The sequence below is a fragment of the Crocuta crocuta genome, unplaced genomic scaffold (assembly GCF_008692635.1).
Source record: "Crocuta crocuta isolate KB4526 unplaced genomic scaffold, BGI_CrCroc_1.0 scaffold476, whole genome shotgun sequence".
Lineage (NCBI taxonomy): Eukaryota > Metazoa > Chordata > Mammalia > Carnivora > Hyaenidae > Crocuta > Crocuta crocuta.
In genome coordinates this window covers 362,634-368,570 of record NW_027529528.1, presented here as the reverse complement: position 1 = coordinate 368,570, position 5,937 = coordinate 362,634, and positions in this window count along the sequence as shown.

Here is a 5,937-nt window from a genome sequence, read left to right as displayed (position 1 = left end):
TTCATAGGTCTTCAGAGAGGCAGATATAATGTGAAACTAATAAAGTTTATGATGAAAGCCTTGTGATTTGCACAGGCACTTTTCAAAGCCCTAGTTAATGAGTGCAAGACAATGGAAAACAGTGACTTCTTCAATTTTAAGGACTATCTGAAATGTCCAGAAACCTTGTAGCTTTTATATGAAAAACAAAAACAAAAACAACTTAATAGAGTTTCCTCCAATTTGATAACAATCCTAAATGTTTATATGACCTGAGCTATAACAAGTTATGAGACTGAAGGGACCTTTCCTAAATTATCAATGATGACATATAAATTTAAAATATCCAAAATAGAGGGGCACCTGGGTGGCTCAGCCAGTTAAGCGTCCGACTTCGGCTCAGGTCATGATCTCAGTTTGTGGGTTCGAGCCTCACATCGGGCACTGTGCTGACAACCAGCTCAGAGCTTGGAGCCTGCTTCAGATTCTGTGTCTCTCTCTGACCCTCCCCTACTCATGCTGTCTCTCTCTCAGAAATAAATAAAACATTAAAAATTTTTTTTAAAATAAATAAAATATCCATGATAGAGAAAAAACTAATTTATCGCTATTCTTTCTGTAGAAAAAATATTACAAATGAGTATCATAGGAACAGGAAAATATGTATATGTGCACCGTCTGACACGGTCCTTAGAATGCTTGATTTGGGGTTTATATGCAGAAATAACTATTCAAACTCTCATAAAAAACAGATGACAAACTAAAAGAATTTAATAGAGCAACAGCCATCTCATTCGCACCAGATCAAAATTAAATAACATCTTTCTCTTTATCTCTCATTTGTTTCTTCCCTTCTCTAACAAATGATACTAGAGAGGTCACCATGGGAACAATTAAGGAAACAATGCAAGCATTTTCTTATACAACGTGTACATCTAAAGAATATTTTCTAATGGTGACAAATGTTGGAATGTGGGAAAGTCCTGTTGCTACCGATCCACAACACTGAATTAGTTATTTTACTCTCAAGGGTAGGTCACATTCGTTAGAGGAAGGAAGTGCCAAGTAACCCAAACAATATGTGTATTCTAGTACTCTTCCCATTTGATGTTTGACCAAATAAAATGGTACCTACCCAAACCACAATATCAGGTTATGCATCCAACTGGATTTTGTTTATTTGAATCAATATACAGGATTGTGCACGTTTATGGGTTTGCATTACCACAGCCACAGATGGAGCCACTGAATGTATGACATTTTTACATAGATGCACATGTTTCCAATGACGCTAAACTTAATAATTTATGTATTTTTTTATATAGCCCAACAGACTGAAAGGCAGCCAAAGAGAGCCACATCTAGAAATGTTGCTGATGTAAACTAAATTAAGTGGAGCATAATGTTGTGCAAACAAAATAAACATTGAAAAGAAAACACATGTATCAAATGCAGTTTTACGACTAATCAGATACTATAGGTCACTAAGGTTACAAACATCATCACTTATATTAAGTGATTAAAGGGAGAGCAGCTTTCGTCCAATGACCCAGAACACTGTCCTCTCCTATATTCTTAAAGGATTACATGGCACTAAACAGAAGAACATCATTTATCCATCTGTGAAGAAATCTAGTCTGTGGTGGGTACAGGGAACTACAGATACATTAATTAGTGACTGTTCCCTGGGGATACAGAATTTAAAGGGTGACTTTTTAAAAGATAAACACATGCTCTAGAATTACAATAATAACAAAACCTTTACTGAAACTTACTGGAAGGCAGTTTTTTTCCCCTTGCAATTATATGTAAGTCACCTGATAACATATAAATGAAGTGGAAAACGTCATATTGGAATTTAGGAGACTATACTTTCAAAGGAATTCCAGTCATTAAAGCTTTGTATCTCCTTGGGTGCTTTCAACACTTGTCGAAATTATTCGAAAGTCTGGTAAAGCGTTTTCCCATGTTACTATTGCAGAAAGAGTTTTTAATTCTTTATATGTGTAAATATAGTACACTATACTTAATAAACTTCTTACTGATAAAATAGATTATAAGAAAAGCAATGATCATATCTGGTGTGTCCAACATATGAAAATTGTAATTAAAAAAATTTAAAAAAATAGACATGGCTTAAATGTCTAGTACAAGAAAAACTGATCTTGTAATAATATTAGTATTAAAATCCTTCAATGCATTCTGATGTGTTTTATTATACAGTGATAACTGTTAGAATAAATCTGCAAGAATATAAAACAGTTTTTCTGTTGGAAGGTAGAATGTTGAATGTCAATCATTTGACAAAATATGCTTTCTTATGGGCAAAATTTTGGCAATTCTATGATTCTATATTAAACCATTACTGTATGAGGTATTTTTTTAACAGGTATGTTGCCTAAAATGTAATCACATGGTGAAAAGTTGCTATAAATTGAATGAGCATGAAAAATACCTAAAAAGAAATAATATATATTGTATATTTTGAAAATAATAATATAAATATAAATTTTGGAAGAAAACTTTGTTACCAAAGCTGAAGCTTCAATATTAAAAAAGTTATCTTTGATAAATCATTGAACAAAGATTAATATATTCCAACTGTATAAAATTTCTATATTACAAGGAGAAATGTTTTTCAAGCGTCTAATAACATCAGCGCAACAACCACACATACATGCACGCACACTCAATTCTCAGGCAGACTAATTTTATTCTTTTAAACCTAAGCCCATATCAAAGCTGAAAAATGGGAGAGACCACACAGGTAACATATTTTACAGACTCAAGGAAACGATTATCCCTGTAGCCTGCTACGGGGAAAAATACTAGTTTAACAGGCATGTTTGAAGGCTGGGAGTTTTCCAGCAAACACAATTCTTGCTCTCTTGAAGTGCTTTGATATTAAGAATCCAAGTATCATACAAAGGAAAATTCTCAGGCTCTCTATCTTTACCTAAGGGTGTGGGCTGCGTGAATCTTTCCTGAAGTATATCGACAAAGAAAAAGATAGAGGAAAATGGTGAATTCAGTCTGGAAAGGGCCTTAAGCGGAGATTAGCGATCAGTAGAGGAGAATCAGAAAAGAGAAACAGCTAACACAAATCTATAAATTGGTCCTACTTCTCTATGTTCACCTATTTTAGGAACTCAATGGTTTAGGTTTTCAGAAACTCCTTAAACTTGTTCATTAGCCTATTCATCTTCTGTGGGTAGGCAGTAGTGGCGGCTGCTGTGGGGGAGACTCGGAGTTGGAATGGTAGAGAACCAGGGAATTCCCTATTTAATCTCCCAAAGCACTAGGCACCTTGTTTCCCAACAGGGTTCCAATTTGCATTCACTTGGGAGTTAATTTGATAGTATCTGTCTTTCAACGAAACCTATGTTGAGAGACTGTTTTTGTTCACCATTTATCTATAGCATCTGCAGCACCATCTGACTCATAGTAAGCACTGATTGTAATATTCGATTAGTGATGAAATAAATAAATGCTGAAGTGTCTGTGATAAAATCCATTGGCCTATTCATACTGAAGACCATAGTAAGCAGTGAATCTAGTATCCTTCCAGATCATATATTAACTTATTTTACAGTATTTGCAGATCAAACAGATTAGGTGGAGTGATGCTTGACCTAAGTTAGCGTAGCAGCTTTTTTTTTTTTCCTTCTGTTGTTCTAGCATAGAAAAAAGTTTCCATCTCTAAATATGTTCTCTTTCAAGATAATCTTTCCTGCTCTTGAATATTTTTATATTTATTATGAATATACTAAATAACCCTTTAAAAGGTTACTAACATAAAATATAGTCCATAATGTAATTTTATTCATTTCAGACCTCTACATTGTATCTAGTTACACAGAATCTTTCACCGTACCTTTCCCATTCACAGTTCTGTGAATGATTTTAAATGTTTGTGCACCTATGGATGATTTCCAGTTAATTTTAGAGTGTCAAATGATTGTGATTTGAGGAATTTACTGAAAAGAGAAATGAAATAAAAAGGAGTAAGCCCATCTTATAGTAGTTTAACTTCATTTTAAAAATCATTTGTGTTATGACTACATAATGATTAATAGATATTTTCACAGGACAAAGACCAGCAAGATTAATCAATCAATCCATTTCCCAGGTGTAGAAATATGTTTTGTTATGAAAAGGAAGATTTACGATATTACTTAATTAACATTAAGAGAGGCTGTGCATATAATAAGATCCTAGTTCACAATCTCCCAGTTAGCTAATGGGGTGACGTTGGGCCAATTATTTTGACTCTCATTTTATTCATCTGCAAGTAAGGAGTTTGGATCAATAAATTCCAAACCAAAAAGGTTCACAGTTTTCTATGGCAGTCCAAGGGGTTATCATTCCAGTTATGATACTCTTGCTAATTTAAATAAGATTTATGTCTTTATTTTACTTGGGGAGAGACAGAGTGTGAACAGGGGAGGGGCAGAGAGAGAGGGAGACAGAATCTGAAGCAGGCTCCAGGCTCTGAACTGTCAGCACAGAGTCTGACGTAGGGGGCGAACCCATGGACTATGAGATCATGACCTGAGCTGAAGTCAGATGCTTAACTGACTGAGCTACCCAGGTGCTCCTCTTACTGATTTTTAAAAGGAGAATCTGAATATACTGTAAATAGATGGCCAGGTTTAATAACAACCAAGACAAAGATTGAGAATTTCAGCCAAGAGTAGTTTTGGTTTTGTTTTAAAGAAAACATATTTTAGTTGACCTTGAGAATTAAATATGTAGACACTAACTATAAAATGTTTAGAGCCTAAGAGCTCAAAATCTAGTTCATCATTTATTATTGAAAAATCTTAATATATTTAATTGAACTACTTTGAGTTTTAGAGGTTGTACTGGTTGATGGTTTGATATAAAAATTTATTTGGGTGGGGCCCCTACATGGCTCGGTTGGTTAAACATCTGACTTCAGCTCAGGTCATGATCTCATGATTTACAGGTTTGAACCTCACTTTGGGCTCTGTGCTGACATCTCAGAGTCTGGAGCCTCCCTCACATTCTGTGTGTGTGTCTTTCTGCACCTCCCTCGTTCGTTCTCTCTCTCTCTCTCAAAAAGTAAAATTAAAATATTAATATTATTTTTATTTATTTAGATAAAAAAGAAATGAATCATTAGAAAATACCAAAAAAAAAAAAAGAGGGTGGGAAGGAGGGGCTTAGATGGCACAAAAGGAGGAGATCAATAAAGAACAATAATTCTTTTTGCTCTTAAAAGCTTTTAGATAATTGGTTGGTGAAAAGCTGAGCATCCGTTCAGTGCTGACGTGCTGTGATGTGTTGTGTCTGTCCACTCCCTGTCCTCTTTTCTTTCCTTTCAGGCCTCCTCCTGAATCATAAATGTCTGATGAGTATTTACCCAGGGAACCAGATGGTGTACGTACACTGTGGATGACTATACTTTGCACAAAGCTTTAATACTATTGTGCTAACTGTACTGTTGTGTGTGTGTGTGTGTATTATATCTAAAGCCTGCACTTTCATACACTATAAAAAATAAGTGGTCCTCTCACAGATTGTTTTCCATGAAACATATCAGTGGATACACGTAAGTGTGTTCTGTTAAAGAAATTTTATGTTCAGACTGCTCTATATACTAATTTTGATTGATTTATTTTTGTTGTTACTTATTAAATTGAAAAGTTGACCATAGGCTGTGTGAATCTGGAGTCAAATAAGGCAAGTGAGGTGTACAAAGGCCACCAGTCCTTGTCTACATTCTGTTGTGATCTTCTCGTTCTTCATACCTGTCCTTCCTCACAGATACTGAGCTCCCTCCTCTGATGAACATTCCCAGATGATTGGTAATGACCTGTAGATTTTCTTTGCTGTTTCAAACTATATATCAATGTGTGCCAGGGAAGGATAAAGCTTATGAGTGACTTGGTTTACTTACTTCCTTTGCCCTCCTCTCTTCTCACATGTCCCGGG